This window comes from Cyanistes caeruleus, chromosome 6, assembly GCF_971803275.1.
Source record: "Cyanistes caeruleus chromosome 6, bCyaCae1.hap1.1, whole genome shotgun sequence".
In the NCBI taxonomy this organism is placed as follows: Eukaryota; Metazoa; Chordata; class Aves; order Passeriformes; family Paridae; genus Cyanistes; species Cyanistes caeruleus.
Window position 1 is genome coordinate 36,925,559 of NC_141706.1, and position 22,342 is coordinate 36,947,900.

Below are 22,342 nucleotides of genomic sequence, written 5' to 3' on the forward strand. Positions count from 1 at the left end.
GTCCTTACTGTGCAACGATAGACAGTGCTACCATCTTCCATACCATCTGTCTGCCTTCCCCAGCTTAATGAATCAATTCCTGAGTTACAAAGATACTTTATAAAAAAGCCTGAGTCATCTTAGAAGAAATGTAAGTTGATAGTATCAGAAGTTATTTTGTCCTAATTAGTTGATATATGCTCAAAATTGCTTTTAGAATATCAAAATCAACAGCCCAACTTTGGGTTTTCCTCACTACACAGGTCACATATAATTTCTAAAAGTGATCCAGAATAATTTTGAACAAATGAAGATTCACTAAAATCAGCATGAAAAAGGATACTGGAAAACTTTTCCCATCTAAAGGACAGAATAAACCCAATGCAAGAAAACTGTATTTTTGACTGGTTAACATCCCATCATCTGCAGAGCGTGTCAGTAATCTGTGAAGCAGCTGACCTTGTCCCATGATACACTGCAGAGCTTGGTGGAACTGCAGTCCAAGGCTCTGCTCTTTGCTCCTAGGCTGGCTTTGTGCTCGGTCTCTTGGTGCTCTGCATTACATCCTTGGCCAATTCAGCAGCAATATTACACATGCTCATGAGGGAGCCTCTGCAGTGCCTTTCTTGCTGGGAAGGATAGGCTGCCTCATATGGGACCTTGCATGTGGGAGGAGTACACAAAAGAATAGGATGATTCAGAGTCCTTAGAGAAGCAAAATGTAGCAGCAGACTGACTATTGAGGCTCTGTCTGGGCAAACTCGGTTTGATTCCTTATGTGGCAGTGCAAAACTGCAGCCAGCATGTTGATGATCTTCCCCTCAGACTTGCATTTTACTTCCAGACTTTACAGTGCTAAGATGCTGCAAGGATGTTTTTGTTGGAGGGCAGAAGATAAGAACAAACAAGCCAAAGCCAAATTTTGCTGCAATCCAGTTACCATTGTAGCTGCTCGTTTTTATGGTAAAAGGTTCGGGTTAGTTTTATTTCCTTTTTTTTTTTTTTTAAAAGGATATTTTTAAAATAAAAACATCTATATATTTTTAATAAAAAATAAGTACTAATAGAGCATATAAATCTTTCTGTGACATTGGACATTTGCAGTTCAACCTCAGCTCTGTATCAGCTCACACTTCCAAGACATGAATATCTATACCATCATGAAAAAGTAGGTAATGTTACAAATTTCCTTGAGGACATTCAATGTCAAGAGGCTCATTTAAAGTTCAGACAGGAATTTCAGGAAAACCTAACTCTCTTCTGGCCCAGTAAATTCCTACTTGCTCTTGAGTCAACCCAATATTTTATGAGGCCTCGTATTTCTGAAAAAAACTATAAAAGAACAATGTCTGCTTGCACCAGTGCCCATTTTCTGTAAAGAATTTCTGTTTGCTGCTTTATGGCCTCCCCATATACATCCCATGTCTAAAGTAGAAGGATGAAGCAGTGCCTTTCCCACAGTTTATTAACACCAGAAAGCTACATGGCTCCAGCTGAGATATAGGACCTTTAGATTCGCTTATTACTGCAGTAACCATTTTGGTTGTTACAATTTTTTCATTGGTGCATAGAAAAAAAATAAGTGCAGATATATTTTTTCTATACTTGTCACTGTTTCCTCTATTAAATCAGGCTTTAGCAGCAGGCGGGTTAACATTTTCCTCATTATTTTGATCAGAAGATAGTCATAAAAGCCAATAAGCCAAAACACTTTTCCTTGCAGTGGATCTAGGCTATTGCAGTATTCACTGAGACACCCCTTGAATCAGTTGAGAGTAAAACATACACTTGCAATACTACAGTTTTGCACATGGATTTAATTTTTAGGCTTAATATAGAGGATGCGTGATGTGTGATGTGGCTGTTCAGTCTTTTCTGAATTGGTAACTTATTTAAACAGGAGCTACCTTTTGTGTTCCTTGAAGTAGTAATTGTAGGACTAAACCAGCACACTGTGATTCTCAAACTTTTAAACATTTAAGTAGTTTAAAATTCAATATTAGATTATGCTAGAGCCTCTTAGTTTTATCTTCATCTTCTATGAATGTTCCTCATAGTGATGCTAGATGTTTTAAGGGGTCTAATGAGATATCTAAATGGTCTGGCTCTATATTAATTAAATAATTCCACTCACAAACTAAAAACTGTAAAAAAGCTACACAAATAATTTAGAAAATAAAAGAGTGACAACCTAGACAATGGTAGAAACAACATTGGTTTTAGCATGTGATTAAATACTTGGTGAAGGAAAATTCCACTGCATTTGTTCTCATTGATTTATTTTGCCTGTTTTAAGCCAAAGACTTGGAGTCTAGGAGTTTTGATGTTTGCTGTATCACAGACCTTAGCATTACTAATTCCTTGATGCCATGGGAATGTACCTGCCTATTAGAGGTGTAGTTTTTCCTGATGGTGTGAGAGTATTCAGGGTACACATTCTGGGTTCCCCAAGGAATCCTCACCCAGTTCTTTTTTTTTGTCCTAAGGCAATCACTTGATGCTAGAAGGGAAAGCATCTGAAGGAAAACTTTTAACTCTAGTGTCTTCTAAAATACTGGATTTCACCCAAGAAGGAGCTTTCAGACCCTTCAGTAACATCAGCATCATCACATGAGCAGTCAGAATTAGTTTGTGAACTGGATGTAGCACAAGTTCAAGAAGGAAAAGCTCAGGGCAGGAGTGTGTTTTGTGGTGTCAATGAGTTTATTTGTCAACAATGGATAACTGAGGAGTTCTGCAGTGAAGTCTGCCTGCTCCTGCCTTCTGCCCCAGAGATTTATTTGCAAGGCATACGGTTGCTTTGCATGTTCTTAGACACATTAGGAACTTGGAGAGACTTTAAGGCTGTGAATTTGAACTCACTGCATTGTTGTGTTTTTCTGGTAAGTCTTTTTTTCAATAGCCTAAACGATTTCCATCTACAGCAGAATTTAATCCAGACCAGAACAGAGGATCTCAGTCTGCTCATTCTGTGGGAGGGTGCAGACTGGGATGTGGTTCCAGTCTCTCTGGCCTAAGCCCATTTCTTGTCTCTGTTGTGGTTTTATGAGTTGATATAGCAAATATGTGACATTTGCTCTCCTTTTTTCTTCTCTTGGAGTTTTTAGAGGCATAAGAGTTCCCGCTGTAGTGTAAGACAAAAAACAACAGAAGAAGAAGAAGTCTGAATAATAATGGTATTCTGTGCAGAAATCTCCATGCCTGGAGAACAGCAATTATTTGGAACCTCCTAAAGGTTAAGGACATGTTGGATGTATGTGGATCATGAAAAAGTCCCTTTTGAGGAAGAGCAGAGACACAAACATCATTTTCCCCAGCAGATGCTACCAAACTATGAAGTCCATGTCTATATCTCAGGAATTTCTAAAGGAATACCATTACTGGGACAAAGATGCAGCCTTATTAAATATTCTCAGTTCAGTAATATGAAAGTTCAGACTTCAGTTCAGAGAAGTTCTTTCTGACAGTTATTTGGAATCTAAACTAGCTTCCTGAACATCTATTGAGTAGAGAGAAATGGACACTTCCAACAAGTGTTTCATCTCTGAAATTATGGTACCTAAAATAGCTGGAGGAATACATTTTCTGGGTGGTTCTGTCATTTTCCAGTGGTAATGGAGGTACCATGGGATAGACATCTAAATTTTAGATGACCTGTGTTTCTTCCCATTGTGGTGTGAAGAGGCAGTGTCTCAGTAACAATGCTGTGGGAGGTATTACCACGTTAGTCAAGAGTGGTAGTTAAATGTTTGTGCAACAAAACCTGTAACAGTGTATATTCCACTTAAAAAGTCACGACAATTAAGCAAACAGTGCCACAGTGTGAAGCACACAGCTGTCTGAGCGACAGGAGCTTTATCTGACCACTAAAAATTCCTCACAGCTGTGCAGCCATTACAAGTGTAATGATTAAAAGCCATGTAATTGGAGACTAACAAATAGCTTTTGTTATCCTAATTTCTAAAACTACCTGCAATACTTGTGTGTTTTGCTTTTGATGTTTGGGGGTTTTTCTGTTAAATATGTGGTATTTTCACTCATGTCCCCTTGGTGGACATTCATAAGTCACAACTTTAGGACCTATCCACAATGTTGTCTCAATAAACAGGGCATTGATGTAGAGTTCAGGCATTTGTGCTGGGCCTTTGTGCAGCTCTGGACTGTAAGGAACAAGAAAAGATGGCTACTGAAGAGGATGATTTTCTTGACTTTTTTGTGTTTCTTGGTAGTCAGGAACAGCAGAGAATTCATTCCTTCCTTTCTCCCCAGAGAATTTGAAATGTAAACGGATTCAACTTTTTCTCTTTTAATTTTTTTTTCAGAGTGCTTTTCTGTGTTCTATTTCCTTCATGACATGTCAGAAGCAATTAAAAAGAAGACAGATTGGAACAGTTCCTTTTTGGCCAGAGCCAACTTCACTCCATGCTACAGTGACCTGGCTCTAATTGATACTTCCTTTGCTGCCAAATATTCTAGATAACTCTCTAAATTCTGCAAAGGAGTGCTATGGTGTGTGCTATAAGCTTCTTATAGATTTCTGGTTTCATATGTTACACTATGGTTAAGCTAAAGAAACAATTTTTTCCGTCATATTGATTGTGTCAATCTTTAGGATATGGTTTGAAAGTGGATAAATATGCACTGATAATTTTGCATTTAGATTTCTGTGTACACATTCTGCTGCCACTGGCATATAGGAATTGAACAGTCTCTGCTCTGTTTAGACAGGTAAAGTTTCCTGCTGGCAAAGGCAGGAATTTGAGATAGAAAGTAAAATTTCTCAGTTAAAACTAAGGGCAGTTGGGGATGTTTTAAAGACCCTTTGCAGACACTGCAGGAGGTACCTCAATACAGAGCTTGTTATATCCAGATGGCCAATATTATGACTGAGAGGTAAATATGTTCTGATTTAAAAGGAATATATTATTACAAGTACAATTAGTTAGTTCACCAGTGTCACGGAAAAGTTTCCAGATACAAAATATCCAGCTGGGAAAGGTAGGAAATGACAGTGACACATTGTTTTGTTACCATTTTTTCCCCAAGAAAATATTTTGCTTTTCCTCCTATCAAGATAGGAGGCCAATAGCTTGGCCTTCACCAAGGACGTTGCTTTTTTACACCAGTTTTTTGTGTATGGAGAAAATACTGATATGATAAATATAATATGGCAGAGACATCACACTGGCTGTAACCAAATTTTTATCTATTAATATATTCAGCATGCTCTAGCTGACCTCATCAAAGGGTCATAGCAGGAGCAGATGTGGGCTATTCTTTAAAATGTCCTTTAATTCAACTTGTTTTTATTCAGAAGCCTAAATGCTGGATAAATATGTTCTAAGGTATCTAAAGAGCTCTTGCATTTCAGGTGCCATACAGAACTTTCTGTTTATCACTCAGCACTTTACTATACAGTAGTGATGAGGAAGATGAGCTTGTATGAATTTTGTGCACTTCCCCCTCAAATAATTTCTTAATGTTCTTCCTGCAAAGACTAGGATTTGGTAAATACTTGTGTGTGGCATGTTCTGTGGTTGGATCTGGACTGTCTCCTCAGCGGTACATCTCTGTACATGTCTCAAACATTATATCTTAGCTATGTGGTAGGTAGGCAGAATTTCAAGGCAGAAGGAATTACATGCCAATGTCTGAGGAAAGACAGTAATGCTTTGCTTGCTGTCACTAGATATTTCTTAATCTGACATACATATTTCAGAGGTAGATATTTTCCTTTAGAGAATTTCCAGTAGAAAAAAACAAACAAACAAAAAAAATCTTCAATTATTTGTCTTGTTTTACTATTTGTGCAAGTGCTTCTGATGCAGATGTAATTTCTGAGTCTAAAATTTATTATTTCACCTGCCTTTAAATAAGAATGCCAGCACGTTGCCACTCTGAGCAGTGAGATGCTTTGTTTCATTTTAACTTGTACAGCATGCAAACTGTGGTAGCCTCCAGTGAAATTTGTTTTGTTTTCTGCACTAATATTTTGCCACACCTACCAGACACACCTATGTCTCCTATGGGAGTTAGAATTTAGAGAAAGCAGAATTTTCCCTTTAGTGGCATGGATGGTACAGGCAGCTGCTTCTCTCTCCACTCAATTTTTTTCATTTGGTGCCGAAACAAAGTGTCTCTTCATAGCCATTTGCCCTTTAAAATAAGGCTTATGATAAAGATTTCCATGATGGAAAAGTGAGAGAAGGATGTAAGTTATTTATTTTCATGTCTGTAAGAGCATGACTCATCCACAGGTTAGCTGATTTTTGTGCATAACTCCTTTTTGCCCATATGTTGACATTTTTAGATTTAAAAAATTGAATGCCTGTTAGGAAACCACAGAGCTTAGGCAGCTCTGTAGTCTTAATATCTGCTTATCTTCTATTTTTTTTTGGCATATGCATTTCCAAATCTTTACATAATTTATAATTGTCCTTCAATTTTACTACTGAGAAAATAATAGACAAAAAATACTTGAATAATCTTGCACAGGAGAAAATATCCAATGTTGCTTCTGACACGAATCTAAATAGCATATACTTTCTCAGTAGCTGATTAAAAAAGGAATTTTTGTCCTTTCTGTAATGGAAAACATTATTAGTCCTGAATTTAGTCATAGCTAGTTTTTATTTTTGCATTAAATAGATTATTAAATAAAATTTTTTATAGAAAATTCTGATTTTGATTAAGTGGAAACTTAATCAAATAAAAAAAAATCAGATTTTTTTCCCCCCTTAATTTAGTTTGTACTTTTTAGCTTTCACAGGAGAAAATATTTCCTTAATTTCTCACATAATTTTGAGGAAAATTATCTTTTCCAGACTTAGGTTTTGGGGGCTCCAAGAGATTAAACTATGGGCAGAATGTCCATGAAAGTGTTTGGATTCCAGAATGTTGCTATATAATTACTATGCTATTGCCACTTCACAAAAAGTTACTATTTGTTTAAAGTTACTGCTGTGTTGTGTTTCCAAGCCATTAGATTTCAGGCTTAATTAGAACTTTAAGGATATATCTACATATGTTACTTAATGTGCAGAAGGGGATTAACACAGTAGCATAAGCATATAACAATGTAAGAGTAGCATTCGAAGTAACTTTAAAAAGAGATCAGGATTTTCTTATCCACCCTTGAAAGAAAGCAGCCAAAGGAAAGGAACACAGTACAATAATATTTATGTGTCAAAAGTACTCATGGCATCTGCTTTTTATTGATGAGGATAATATTTATTGCCATCTGGATTTCCTAGTTAATTTTTCTCATTTAATTTCATTTTCTTATTTCATTTTGCTTATCTGGGGTTGCCATAGGACACAAACAGCTGGATTAAATTCCATCATGTTGCATCACTCTGACTCATTTATTTTTTCTTATCTATGAAAATTTATTGTTGTAAATAACATCTCACTCTTTCCCTTTCTGAAGTGCTTTGCTCTTTTGCAGAATTTATGTGGTCTCCTTCAGTGTTTCTCTCTCTCTTCCTATTTTCTATCCCTGCTTTTTATTTTTACCTCTGTCTCTCAGATTCTTTCTCCTTTTTCTTGTTTTTTTATCCTGTTTCTTAGCTCAACAAATGCTAAATAGCCCTATAGATATGTTTTAGCCTTATCTGTGGGAGCTAAATATAAGTTTAATGTTTCCTGAATAATATAAGGCATTAGTTAAAGTTCATTTAATCTTCCCAACTTTCAGAGATTTCAGTCTACCTAATTCAGAAATTCTGACCCATTGTCATAGGGACAGGGCCTTATGGCTGGTTCCCTGGTACTGTTTTGCTGCTTTACAGTATGCGGTGTGGAACTTTTTATAGTTTTGATGATGCCTAACATATCGGCTGTCTTCAAGCTTTTGTAGAGTGTCTGAAGCCCACTAGTTCTGTATAAGCTTGTAGCATCGATATGCAAAAGAAATAATCGCAAAAATATGATTTATCAATTTACTTACCACGCTTCTTCAGAAACTGGTAGGTTTTCCTTTTACTTTTTCACAAATGAGACATTTTAGGAGTATTAATTCAGACGTTGCTGGAAGTCTTTCAAAAATGTAGATTCAAATCTGCCTCAGATTTTGGGCAAAACCACAGTGTGGTGACTTTGTGCATATTTATTTGAAAAATGCTATTTTTTCTTTGCCAGTGGCAAAGTCTAAAACAAGATTCCTTATTTGTGAGAAGGGGCTTCTGATGAAAATGGTCATTGTTCCACTTTAGAATCTTAGTGTTGCAGAGATATTTTGCTTTCAAAGTTTTACTCAAATTTTGTGTATTTTAAGTCTTTTAAAGCCACTTGCAGTATATTGCTGCAAGTATAATAGATCTTTTCTAACAACTCAGAACCGATTTCTTAATAGAACATAGACCAAAGAGACATTTCTTTAGGTCAGCTACAAAACAAAGAGGAAGAATCTGAATTCAGGGCAGAAATCGTAGTTTATCTCTCATCCATGCCTGAAGAAATGCAGCTCTTTTGTGGTCTCTAAAACCCATCTGAAGCTCATCTAACCTTCCCTGTACCGCCCCTGAAGGTGTGTCCCTGGAAGTGGCCTGTAAGTGCACCTATTGCATATCCAGTAGCTCTGCAAGATGTTCCCTTGCAGGCTGGGATGGGATCTGGGTGTTACCACAGCATTGTAAGGGCAGTGAGTTAAATTTGTGAACACAAGAACATCCTGTTCTTACAGGCTGAAGGACCAGCTCTGGTGCTATTCAAGGAGCTCAAAGCTGAGGCACACAGGATGTGGACTAATTCTGGGCAAAGACACCCTGACTCTGCCCAAGTTTCTAGAGAATACATGAAGGAACAGACTGGCGTGACAAACAGGTCTAGGAAGATACACCTTGTTATAATGTCTCTAAGAACTGATGGCATTATGTGTGCCATTGTAAAGGGATGAACAACCGGACCGGGTGACAGAATCATTGCTGCATCCTAGGTGCAAGCCAGAAAGGAATTCTCTTGGGAACAAATAAAGCATGCTTGCAGGTATCTATAGTAGTAGTCTACTTCATGTATAGAAACCTGGTATTATGGCTGAAAACTAAATTTTGTCATCAGCTGTGGAATAGGAAAGGAAAACAAGAGGACTTGTGGAAATTCATGCACATTGGTGTCCTGCATCTTAAGCATTGAAGTGCCTTCAGCAAAAAATATCACTGGCCTAGGAAATATTTTCTGCATGGATTGTGACAATATTTAGTGAACTTGTGAAGTCTGTTGAAAATATGGGTCCAGCATCTGGCTACCATGGATGGAAAATGGGAAGGAGTGAAATCCATGGTTCTATGCAGCTTGGTTGAGCACCCTGTTTATACTGGCCTGAATTTTTCTCCTCTTTGGGGTAATGGTGCTAGAAAACATCTCATGAAGCGGGAACTTGAATCACTCTATCAGGATTCTCACCAGTGTAAATTTCTCCTTTGTCGTGCTCTTGCTGGTTGCTTATTATCCTGTTCAGCCATTAATCCCTATAACTTGCAAGATGATTAAGTAGTTCCCTTTAGAATGATGTTTTCATATGGGCCATTTTGTTCTGCATGGTTCTGTGGTTGCATGAGAAAAATCTGGAAATGGAAAGTCTACATGCAATTAATAAGAGTCCTTCATTAGTGAAACAACTGGATTGAGGTTAGGTTGTTAAATGATATAAACTGAGCTACAATTTGTGGTATACAGTTTTCTCTGGTGTAGACAACCTACAGTATACAAGATCTTTTCTGTTTTGCTGCTTCACTCAGATGCTAATGATACATATCCCATTGAGCATAGACATGCATGCACTTTGAGAACCCAAGACCCGTGCTGATTGATTTTTTCAGTAGGTTTTGTGTGAGTTTGTGTGTGTGTGTGTGTGTCTGTGTCTGTGTGTGTGTGTGTTGAGGTTTGGGGTATTTTAGGGTGGTTTTGTGCTAATTGAAAGAGCAGATATTTCTTCTTACTAAAATCTATTAACTTCTAGACTACAGACTGGAGGAAAACATTAGTGACAGTTGTTCATAAATGGAGCTGCCCAGGTCCTTTCAAAAAGATTCTTTCCTCAAAACATACATACACATTAACAGTGAAAGGAGCAGTGACTAACCAACCCAGGCACACTTACATATTTTTATCTTTATGGTATATTCTAACAGGAACTGAAATATGTGCTCATTGCTTTTTACCATGATGAGGAGATTGTTGCTTATTGGTTAGTGTTACTTTTGGCTATTTCTGGGAGTCATCAAAGTAAACAGAAAGGGCAATTAATACATGCTCATTTAATAAGTTTACTGTGTAAAGCAACAGCAAAGATTCAGTAATTTCTTAGGACAGATGTACCTTGTAAGTATTGTAAGCTGAGCAATGGCTATTCAATATATGATTTATTGAAAGATGTTCTTTATATTTCTCTGACATCCATCCTCACCAACTAGGTTTACTTTGTAACCCTGTCAGTGGTTGTTCTTAATTGTGTTGATTTTTTTGAGCTTTCTATGTGTTTGTACTGATCTTTGTATTTTGGTGCTACCTAGTGAACACCTCTATGAAAAATGAAAAATATTAGAAAAAAAGACAGGAAGGACTTATTTTCCAGTAATATCATTAGAGTAGCACCCTTGGATGGAGGCCATTTTGCTTGCAGCCTCTCATGAAGCCTGGGACAAAGCCACTGTGAGAATTCCTCGCTGAGAACAGAGCTGGGATACTGAGGGGAGCGCTCTGCTGTCACTACAACGTGTCATGCTTGACATGAGAACAAACATAAGAACTTTATTCAGGAGATTCAGAGACCTGTAATTAACATGTGCTGAGGGGTACCTGTCTGCATAAGGGATAGAAACAGGCACCGTAACATTTATTCAGTTTGGCAGCCAGCAGAAGGAAACAGAAGGTCTTATTTCTTTAATTTCAAAAAGAGAGAAACATTCTGGAGGGTTCTAAGTGCTACATTCTGCTACATTTAAGCTCTGCATTCAGTTTTAAATGCTGCCCTTAAACTGTGCTTGAAGGCATTCTTCTCTAAGTATCAGGTGCACTGGAAGAACAAACAGCAGAAAAGAGGGAAATGCCCTTAAGTAGACTGATATTATATTTGTTTTAATCCTTAATTTATGAGAAAATCTGTTTCACAGATTGAACTTGAGGAAAATCAAGAATGAAGCCCTTTTAAAGACCTTTCTAACAGATCTTAGTAAAATAAGCAGAAAAGCAAGTTTTCAGTTTTCTTAACATTTCTCTTTTTTACTTACAAATATATAATTTGCCATTCTCTGCCATGTCACAAAACAAAGAGAAATTCTTATGTGGAGTTATTATACACTGAATTTTCCTCTTAATAAAATGTGAATAGAATGAATTACAAGGGGCATTCCATAATGACAGGTTAAGGACATGTTGAACTCATTGTGTGGAATCTTGACAGAGACTTTTCAGGAGTATTTCTGTGAACTAATTCTGTTCTCTCACAAAATATGTAAGATGAAGAAAGGAAATGTACAGGAATCAATTGTGTGCAAAGATAGCAGTAGAGGATGTTGCAAGTAAGATTTCTTGTCTAGTCTTTGTGTATTATAACTACATATGATGTGCCAGATTTATTGCTGCTGGAACTGAATTGCGGTATCCTGTCAGATCATTTAAGTGTCAAGTCACATGGGATTTTAGTATCAAAACCTAAAGTGCTTGAAAACACTAGAAAGAAAGGTACTGTATCTTCTAAATACCAGCTAGTTGTAGTATTTTGAGTTTATTTCAGAAGTTTTGTTAAGATCTTAGAGATGAAAAGCTCAACTTGACACCATGTTCTACTTTTATGATGACACCATCAGCAGCAGTATTTTCTGATGGATGAGTGGAATCAGATGAAAAAGAATCTAACATAAGAATTGACACCTGTTCCAACTCTCCTTCCTCTCTGCATTCCCCCTCCCCAAAAAACCCCAAAACAAAACAAAAAAAAACCACCAACAAAAGAATCTTGTTGCTCACTTCCTAGGCTTTCAAAAACACAAGCAACTTTTTTTCCTTTTTTTTTTTCTTTTTTTCTTTCTATCTTTTTTCAAATGGAATGCTTGGAAATTCTGGACTAGCATGAAAACATTGCTTTTAGCATTGTTTGTAGCTTGGCTTTGCAGAGTTCCTCCTTCAAGAAAGTGTGTTATTATCACAACAGATTTGTTAGGCTCTGCTTGGAACTCCCAGCCATGAACCAAACACAAAGCTATTTCAATATAGTTCAGACATGAGCAAACAGAAGAAGACAAAAATGACCCTAGCCTTGAGTAGCAAAAATTTCTTTTGGAGTTCAAAGCTGTGCTATCATTTTCTGTCTGTTTGTTGCAGTTCAGACCTTCCCCTTCCACCAGTGTATCAGCAATGTGTGACTGTGATCATAACTGTTGCTCCCGCTTGCCCCGTGTCTGCTTGTTTTGGCAGTTTGGATGGCAGAGAGCGCCGGGCCTCTTTCATGTGGTTTGTGTCACATGTGCTGCTGTGCAAGACACGCGCAGCTCTTTGGGAGCGCTCGCCCCTTGCTGCTTTGCCTGCTCTTGTGTGCTTCCTCTGCAGATGGCTTTCCTGGCTCCCATGGACCATTTGTTTGTTCAGTTTCTTTTATGGTGTGTACACCCACCCCATGCAGTTCCAATGAAATATGTGTTGTTTATTTCCTCTGCTGTCCAGCTCTGAAGGTTTAGATCTAAGGAGGCAATCACTGACACTAAGTCCAGCAACAGTTGTTAACACAGCCTGTCTTCTCCTGTGAATCTTAATCTTTTCTCTCTTGGAAATGTGGAAGTCTCCATTTGTCCCTTTTTTAACCCTGTAGTGACTAATTTTAGTTATCTTACGTCCAGGCACCCACTGTGGATGAGATACCTTCCGCAGGCAGGCCTAAAATAGATGGACAGATTTGTCTTTCTCAGATGGCTTTTGTTTCTCTCCCCATTGACAAGGAGGAAGACCAGATGACAAACGTGGGCTAATTGGCTCACTTTGAGATAGCAGTATCTGTGTGAGATACATCCCCCTTCAGGGACCCAGTCTTTGTAGTGGTATGCATGAATGCTCTATGCTTGCAAACTGATCTCTGGCATTTTTTCATCAGCTAATCCTCTTATCAGCGCTTTCCATACTGCTTTACTCATGAGGACAGAGTAGAGAGCCAGTGTCAGCAGAGGGGCATGTGAGTAAAAGATAAGGGCTAAGAGCCTCCTTTCAAGTGGGTCAGTTTCAGGCTCACAGGAATGACTTATTCACTACATAAAACAGGTAAGCTAGGAAAGAAGGGCAGGGAAAAAGAAGGTGAGAAAGTATTGGTGAGAGGGAAGGGCAAAACCCCAGAACATGATCAACAAAAAACCCCTGGAACTGTAGAAGGACAAACCTCCCACTGAAGAATGTTGCAAATGCAGGTGGAAGATTTAGCAAGTTCTTATAGTCTGAACTAGAAGTAAAAGCTGAGAAAGGTCAGGCTTTCCATTATGTTAATGGTCCCACTGACATACTTCTTGAAAAAGCAGAATCTGTGCCATATACTTTATTTATACCAAGAGCTATTTATTTCCCTATCAAGACTGTTATTTTCATTAACAACTCTGCTCATTTTGTTCAAGAGCAAAACTGTCAGAACCCAGGTAACAATGGTAAGTTTAAAGGATTTCTTCTGATCCATCATTTTTCTCTAGCAATTTTCAGAATTTTTACCACTTCTATATTTAAAGGTGTGCATTAGGTAAAGTAACCAACCACATCTGTGAGAAATAAGACTTTCTCGTATTAGAAGCAAAAGCTTGCTTACTGGAAGAGCTGTTAAAATAATCCAGTTTTTACATCCATATCCTGAAATAGTATTGAAAAGATCAAATAAATCATTAGCAGCAGTGAGATTTTTATTTTAGTTGTTGTCCAGCAGTAAGAAAAATCTTACAGGTATAGACTTCTTTATGTTTACCTTAGGATTTGCAAACTGATCCTGCATGTGAACTACATGTGATAGTCCCTGTGACGCCAGTGGCAGCTCTGCTCGTGGGACACACACAGTCTATTCCCATATGCAGGATGCAAGATCTGTAGTGAAGGAGATTTTAACAGCAAGGCTGTTACCTGGAGAAAAACTGGCGTTGAAGTAACTCTGCACATCAGTGTTGCTGTTGCAGCATAAGGCAAAGATCAAAAGGCAATAAATGTGACTCTAGGAGAAATTACAGGGTTCAAAAGGGGTTAATTGCTCTCTTACCAGACAGGTATTACATGTAAGGGTAGACTTCTACTGCTTCATTTCTAGTTTGGTCCTTATCCATCCCTTAGGAGTTTCCTGTACAAAGATGCTGGAAAAAAGTCCTCCATAGCGTGAATTATAGGTAAGGATTCAGTCCTATGCTCATGAAGCATCCTGTTGTAGCCACTGGAAATCAAGCCTGTAAAGAAGGCAAAAGTGAATGTAGTATGCCTTTTAAGAATGTTATTTCTTTGCCTGAAAATTGATTAAAAATAAAATGAAAAATAATGTTTTCTGCCACTGGCATCAGCTTTACAAGGCATCAAAGCAACAGACTGCTCATAATCTCTAGACATTTCCTGACTGACTGCAAAGGTCATCTTGGAGTGACTGGGAGAAACTGAAAAAGAGTTATCTGAAGGCTAAATAAGGTGAAGGTTGCTGTGGCTAAAGTTCAAGTTTATTTATGCAGAATAAAAAAGAGAAGTGAAAAGTTTATTTTCTAAAGCTTTGGACTGGTTCATGTAAAAGACAATGAAAATTAAAATAAAGGGAGCAGAATGTACAGTGCTGTAATACAAATAGCAGCTAATGACTGTCCTTGGCAACTTGACTTTTTCATTATTTATCTTATTCTAACCCAGACTGTGATATCTGTGATATTCCTGTTATTTTCTAGCTTGGGAAATCTTTGGGGCTGAGACCTTAAGTTTTTTTCCGTCTGGAAAAATTGCACTTGTCTTGCCACCATGGAAGGAGCATAAAATTAAAACAAGCAGTGGAAATAAGGATGAACACATTTATGTAGTTGCATATATTCTACTTTACCTTTATAACATAATCATCAACAACAAAGTAATGTGTAATTCTTCTGCATTCCTTACAGCATTCCAGAAAACTAGTGACAGCACATGGTTCTGTCTTGACCTTGGCTGGTTTCCAGATGCCCACCAAAGCCACTTTATTGCTACCCTTCTCAGTGGGACAGGGGAGAGGAAATACAATGATAGTCCCATGATTTAAGGACAGAAGAGATCATTCTGATTATTATTGTGGGCAAAATAGACATGACTTGGAGAAATTAATCAAATTTATCACCAACAAAAATCAGAGCAGGATAACAAGAAGTAAAAAAAATCTTAAAAACACCTTCCTCCCACCCCCCTCTCCTTCCCAGGTGTAACTTCATTCCCAATTCTCTACCTTCTCTCACCCAATGCTGCAGGGAGATAGGGAATGGGAGGTTGCAGTCAGTTTACATCTTTGGGGTCCTCCCTCCCTTCCTCCCGGAGGAAGAACAAGTGGACAGAAACCTCTGATCTTATGTCTTATTTATCTTATTGATAAAAAGAAAGAGCAAACCCTTTATCTGAACAGTATAAATGTGATGAAAAGCCACAATAGTAAGCACAAAAAAATGAATGGGTAGTTGTATTAAGATTGCTAAAATCTAGTATTTTTCAAAGTTAAATTCAGAACAGCAGTAGGGATTTTTCTTTCACTATTGTTCAATGAATTAGCAAGAGAAGGATCAACAATGTCACTGTCATCCAGAATTCTCATCTGGTCACTTTTCCCTGGCATGCAGCTGTTAGGAAAGAGAATGCTATGAAAAAGCAGTGAACAAGGGAATGGGGAAAGAAATAAGTACAAAGACTCAAAAAGTAGAGGAGAGAATTAAAATATAGTTGAAAAGGGGAAAAAATGATAGATCAAATGGAGAAGAAACCAAATTAAAAATTAAAAAGATGGAGCCCCAACAACACTGGTCTGCCAAAGTACCCATGTTTTGTGAAGCTATTTTCATCAGCCTACTGAACTTGCATCTCTTCTTGGTAGTCCTAGCAGCTTTTTGAATTATTTTTTGGGGACTTACAGGCTTTCTATAACATCTGTGGGATGGACACTAGCTGAAGACCCCCAATGAAGACATTGTCAAATTCTGATCACTAGGATTTAATTCTGAGAGGTCATTATGACATGAAAGTGTTCTTTGGAGTTCCCTGGTTCCTCACAGGAAGTGAGAAATGTTTTGTGAAATATTATGTGCATGGGCAGAACTTAAGACAGAAACAGGTCAGGTACATAGGAGGTCTTTATTTCTGTATGTTCATGTTTAAACTTGTATGCTATTGCAAAATCATAGAACAGAGTCACAGAATCACAGCATATTCTGAGTTGAAAGGGACCCACAGAGTCCAGCTCCTGGCCCTGCCCAGGACACTCCAAGTGTCACACCATTTTCCAAATGCTTGTGTGCTCTGTCAGGCCAGTGCCATGACCACTTTCCTGGGGAGCCTGTTCCAATGCCCAGCCACCCTCTGGGTGAAGAACCTTGCTCTAAAATCCAGCCTAAACCTTCTGTGACACAACTTCCTGCCATTTCCTTGGAATCATGTGTAACATGGTGACAAAGCGCTCATTTCACTCTAGTGCACATAGTAACAGCAGACCTGCAAACAAAATAAACAATCTAGTGACAGCCCCACCTTAAGTATTAAAGATACACAGTAGCCAAGAATAGGAGTGCTGCACCAAATGTCAATATCTCCTGTTTCTGACTAAATTTTTACGGTTGGCTGTTGCCCATATGCCATGTGTGCAGTGAGAAGCATGGGAAGGGCTAAGTGAGGAGCCTTGAGGGTCTTTAGCTGGCTACTGTGATTGTTTGGGCTCAGGAGGGAGGTGAGCCTGCTAGGATCTGTTGTGGCTGTGCTTTGAGGGATGAGTTACTCCTGCCTTCTCCAGCAGGGAGGACAGCCTGTGCTCTGGATAGCTTGTCTCCAGATATGCTGAAGTGAGACCTTGTTTCCAGGGGAGAGAAGCAGCTTAACCATGCTTGGAAGTCCCCAAGAGCATCTGTGTCTTCTGAGGCTCTACTCCACAGCACAAATTCAGTAGAAAAGCTGCAGTGATGCTTTAACTGAGCCACTGTAGTAGCTTTGCTTGTCCATCATGTTCCCTGGTTGTGAAAAAGTTAAATTATGTGACTGCCTTGATAGGAGGGAGGTAGATTTTTGTGTTGAAGCAAGTTACAGTCAGCCCAAATAGTTGAACAGATGAGGAAGGTCATGGGACTTTTATGTCTGGTACCGTGCTGAAGCAGGGCTACGTGTCTCACTACAGTAATCAGGGAGCGGCTGTCTGACCTGTTACTGCTTGTAGCTCTGCCACATATCCTGCTAGGAGCTCAGCAGAGATGAAAGCAGCTGCTATCTGCTTTTTGAATAGGTGTATGGGGCAAGAAGTCCCTGTCCTGCTTTGAACTTGGACTCAGGGAGGGACAGAAGCAGCAAACTGCCTTAAAGAGAAAGGGAAAATTCTGGTGATAAGCTTTAAAGCCTAATGTTGTCTGGGAGTGGACTCCTGTGCATGTTTGGCTGTGAATCCACAGATGTATAGCACAGCATTAGGAGGGGGTACTTGGAATACGAAGCATGCATGTGGCTCCCTGTATGCATCCCTACCAATATGTATCTTAATTCCTGATGGTTTTTCGTTTGGGTGTCTTTACCATGATCTTATATAGGCTGGACTTCACAGGAAATAAGCCCACAGAGTGTGACCCAGTAGAGCTGTTATTCCAAGATGCTCTTGTATGATTTGTGGTCCTAGATATTGTACCTCAGCCATGGAGCAGAGAGCAGAATGGCTGCCATACAGCAGAGAAGCATTAGTGCCCCTGGAGAGAGATGGTGGTTATCTCACTTCTACTCTAAATGTGTTTCTGTATCTTCCTTCTCTGGCAGACTGTTGTATGGTCCTCCCAAAGCTGTCTGTTGAGCAGGCTGAACAGGGGTGGGTTCATCAGCATTTCCTCACTGGTCAAGTGCTCCAGCCCCCAACCATCTTGCTACCACTCTGCTGAACTTCATGAACTTTATTAGTGTCTTTCATGCACCAGGGGGCTCAGAACTGAATGTAGCATCTAGATATGGTCCAACAAGTGCTCTGAGTGTAGAAGCTGATTGCTTCCCTTGCTGTTCTAGCTCTGCACCTATGAACGCAGCCCAGGGTGCTTTAGGCCTTCACTGCCATCAGGAGACACTTCTGGCTCACATGCTGCTTGGTTCTCTCTCTGTCTACCAGGTCCTTCTCAACATCACTGCTTCCCACTCAGTCCCTACCTCCAGCAGTGCAAGGGTGTTTTCTTTCTCAGCTGGAGGTCTTGCCATCTCACTGAATTTTATGAAGTTTCTGTCAGCCCTTTCCTCGAGCCTGCTGCCCTCTCTGTAAGTGGTAGTCTTGCTCTCAAGTCTGTTAATTGTTTTCTACCAATTTAATGCCATCTGGAAACATGACTATCCTTAATTCTGTTGTGTCCTCCAGATTGTGAGAGGAAGATGTTAAACAGGATGGCCACAGGACAGACCCCTGCCATTCACCCAGCTAAACCACTCACTTGACCAGCAATGTTCCTTCTTGTGCACAAGAGTATTGTAAGAGAGAGTGCTTGGAAGCCTTGCTAAAGTTGAGGAAATTGCTTTCTCTTATCCACAAATTTAGTCATTTTGTCATAGAGCACAATCAGATGGGTCAGACATTATTCACCATTAGACAACCCATGCCTTTGCCTGTTCACAACCAGAAGGAGTCATTGCCTGAATGAAACACCCACTTCAAGTACCTGAAAGGAGTGTGTCAGTTTTATAAGAGGGGAAAAAAAAAAAAGCTTTTTATGTATTTTAAACTGCTCAGTCACTTCAGTGTTACTGCAATGTTTGAGTTATCCTGTGATGATTGGCTCATGAAGTTATAAATATCATGTAGGGAGTTGTTTCAGACTTATTCTGGATTCAGGCAGGGAATAATGAATTGGTTACCTGCATTCATAGCAGTAAGCCGTTAAAAAATCTTGAAAGACAGTTTGGATTTCTGGACACAAGGGAAATCAAGTGCTAAATAACATTTTGCCAGAGTGCTTTTGAAAACAATGGCTTTACAGCCTGCTTTTCTTTTTTTTTTTTTTTTTCTTTCTTTGCAAGGAGAAATAACTCCTCTTTAATTTGTAAAAGATAGTTTTCATATTTTCAGGGAAATCGTATGCAAGTACATGCAAAAGAAAGAGAGGCTTCTTTATACTATTGCATAACCTGAGAAACTTTGTAGTTAGATACTCTATTTCTGTTCATAATTAGACTGGAATGTGATGTGCTAACCAGAAAGTAATTATCTTCTACTCAAACAGTTTTCTGGGAGTTTGAACTGTGCCAATTTACTTTGTCCAGGGCTCTCATCATCCAGGTACCTGTGTGCTAAAGGAAGGAAAGAGACACTTCACAGATTTTTTGGAGGTCCTCCTCTCCACTGCAGCCTTTGGAAGTGTGATTCACTGAGTGTAAGGGAGAATGTAGTGAGAATCACTGAAAGGCATTCAGACAAGGTGGCTCTTACTTCAGAGAAAGTGTACAAACAGAAGTTAATGTCTTTCAGGCCACATAAAGTATGCCATAGGAATGCTAAATAGCAGAAACTTTTGGGTTGTGTATGCGAAGGAACCTGTCACATGCCTGAAGCAGCCCTAAGGTGTTTTTTTCTCTTTAACTAGTGCTTTATTGACATTGTCCTTAGCTTTCAGCTTTAGCACTGCCAGCTTGTCTCTTCTTTCCAAACATCTTATTGTGTCTGCTTTAGTTTATCTGTGCAATGCTGCAGTAACTTTGATTCCATGTTCTCAATCACAACCTGCCATCTCAAATGGTCCCTTCAGAATCCAGCCTGAAGGAGCTTATAGAGAAATAGGCATAATAACCAACGGTATTACTTTTAAAAATCCACTAATGCTCTTTCTCTTATGTTTTCTGGAATTTGCTTGGCTTCTCTAGATCATGTTGTGTGATCTTTTTCTCCCCCTCCCAGTTCTTTCTTTTCTGCTTAGAATGGAGTACTCTCTCATGTACTTTTCTGTTACAGGACTTGTTTAAATCTCTCCCTGTACATACAGAGAAAGAAGAGAGACAAAACAACAGGGATTTGTAAGGACAAATCCCATATTATAGGGTTGTAAGAACAAATCTGATGAAACTCCCTAGTGAGCTCCAGCTGTGGAGAAACAGCAAAAATCCAATAGTTGCAATGTCAGGAAGCCCTGCTCTGTCAATTCCTTGCTGTGTTAAGAATTCTCTCTGGTGCAAATTGCCTTCATTTTTTTTCTTAGCACCCCTTTAAGCCAAAGTACAGGATTAGGTAGAGCTGGACAGCATTACCTGCCAGTCTTCAGCGGCTGAGTGTTTACAGGTAGATATATGTACAACCTTTTGGAAATAAAATGGTTTTAATCAAAATTGAAAGTCCAAGGAGGGATTTCTTAAAAAAATGAACTCTGAAAACTTTGCATAATATGATTGATATTTTCATTATTTTAAAAATGTCCGATTAAAGAAAAATAAAAGGAAAAGCTTTGATCTTGGATTATCTTATGAAAACCAAGGAAAATAAGTTTAAAATGTTATAAATTATTGACTTTTTATCATTGGCTTTCCTGAGGCCTGCTTAAAAATCACCTTTATGAAATCAGCCATAGAAATAAATCCTAGATTTGAAGACAAAGATGGTCTTGGCTTTGGATTGCTGCTACTTGAATCTGAAGGTAGTAGTGTGATTCCAAATAATGTGGATACATTGCTGTTGGAAAACTATACTCATTAGCACTGAATAAAACTCTAACATTTATCTTGAACATACAGCATTTGCTAAAGATGATATAATATAATGCTATCAGCAACAATCTTAATGTTGTTCAGACAGATGTAGAGATGAGCAAAATAATGCAATCAAATATTAATTTTAAATAATCACAAGTTTTTCTACTCCATAGCTTATTTGTTAACTTTTGTTTCTGAGTTCATTTTTAGTTGTGTTTTTTTCACATTATGGTATCATATCTGTTTAAATTGGAGAGCAAAATTTTATAGTATTTAATTACAGAACCTTCAGTAAACGTAATTTATACCTTATTAGTTGCTTCTCTTTGATCTCCTATTCTTGTAGTAGATTTTTAAGACAAATACACTAATACTATCCTTATAAATAATGAGGCCAGAACTCTGTGAAATGGTGGTGGCTGTATTATTAGGTTAAATCTGCAACAGCTGTTTTCTCTCTATGTGAAGTTATGGGGTAAGCTGAACTAGCCTTCACCCTGAGATTCTTTCATCTCTGAAATACAACCAGGCGGAGAGGCATTTGGAATGGAAAGAATCATGACAATGAATAATAACTATTTATTATTACTTGATAATAATTGTTACTTAGCAAACAGTAATCACATGTGCAGTGAAACTGTATGTGTTTTGATACTTTGAGTTTTTTTACTTTTCTTTCATTGCATTTGAAAATGACTGATTCGTTAGTGCCTTCCTCCAGCAGAAAAAAACCAAAGCTGTATTTTTTTCCTTATTTCACCTGTTTGTGATCAGAGGGACTGTCTTCCTCTAATCTGCTTGATGAAGTTGTTATAAAACTATATTCACATTCACAGTTCATTCTCAGCACTTGGGAGGCTGCAGTACTTTGTTCTTTTTAGAATAAAAAAGATGCTATGAAAGTTTGCCTGTTTTTGTTTTATCTTGCTAATGTGATATAAAGTAATCAGTAGAAGTCATAGCTAGCAATACTTATAAAGTCAGATTATAGAACAGTGATTTAAAAAGGTACACAAGTTAAATGGTGAAAGATTGTTTGCTTATTAGTGCAAGAGTTGCAGTATCATGCACTAGGATTTAAATTGAACCTGCAGTCTCGACACAGTAGGCTGGAAATGAAGACAGGTAATTAGGAGACAAATGGAGAACTGATACGAATCTTGTGTGGAGAGGAAATAGTGGGTATTGATTTGAGAGAGCAATGGTGTGACAAACCAGTAGCGAAATTACTTTTATGTGTGTTTGTTGTCTAGTTCATTTGTGGAATTTATTGTACCTTGTTTCTCTCATGTGAATGTCTCTTTTACAGATTCAGATTTCCAGTAGGATTTATATTAGCACAGCAAAATCCCACTGCAGTAGCACAGTTTTAAAGTCTGTAATTTTTCAGCAATGTTCACTCCTGCGGTGCTGAACAGCTGAGATATCATGCTGTAATAAATTGTTACATAGGTTACTTATTTAATTTCCTTGTCTTTTGAAGTAGATAACAGCTGCATTTGTAGATGAATGTTCAGCATGA

The 22,342-nt window shown here is 38.3% G+C and overlaps 1 long non-coding RNA gene across 1 annotated transcript; it reads right to left on the bottom strand.

Moving 5' to 3' along the window:
• Positions 1 to 13,844: 13,844 nt before the first annotated feature.
• Positions 13,845 to 16,119, bottom strand: LOC147652605 (uncharacterized). The gene is made up of 3 exons (XR_015288314.1): positions 16,053 to 16,119; positions 14,195 to 14,375; positions 13,845 to 14,025 (listed from the first exon to the last, which is right to left on the bottom strand). It is a non-coding gene; the product is annotated as an uncharacterized LOC147652605 (long non-coding RNA).
• Positions 16,120 to 22,342: the final 6,223 nt, after the last annotated feature.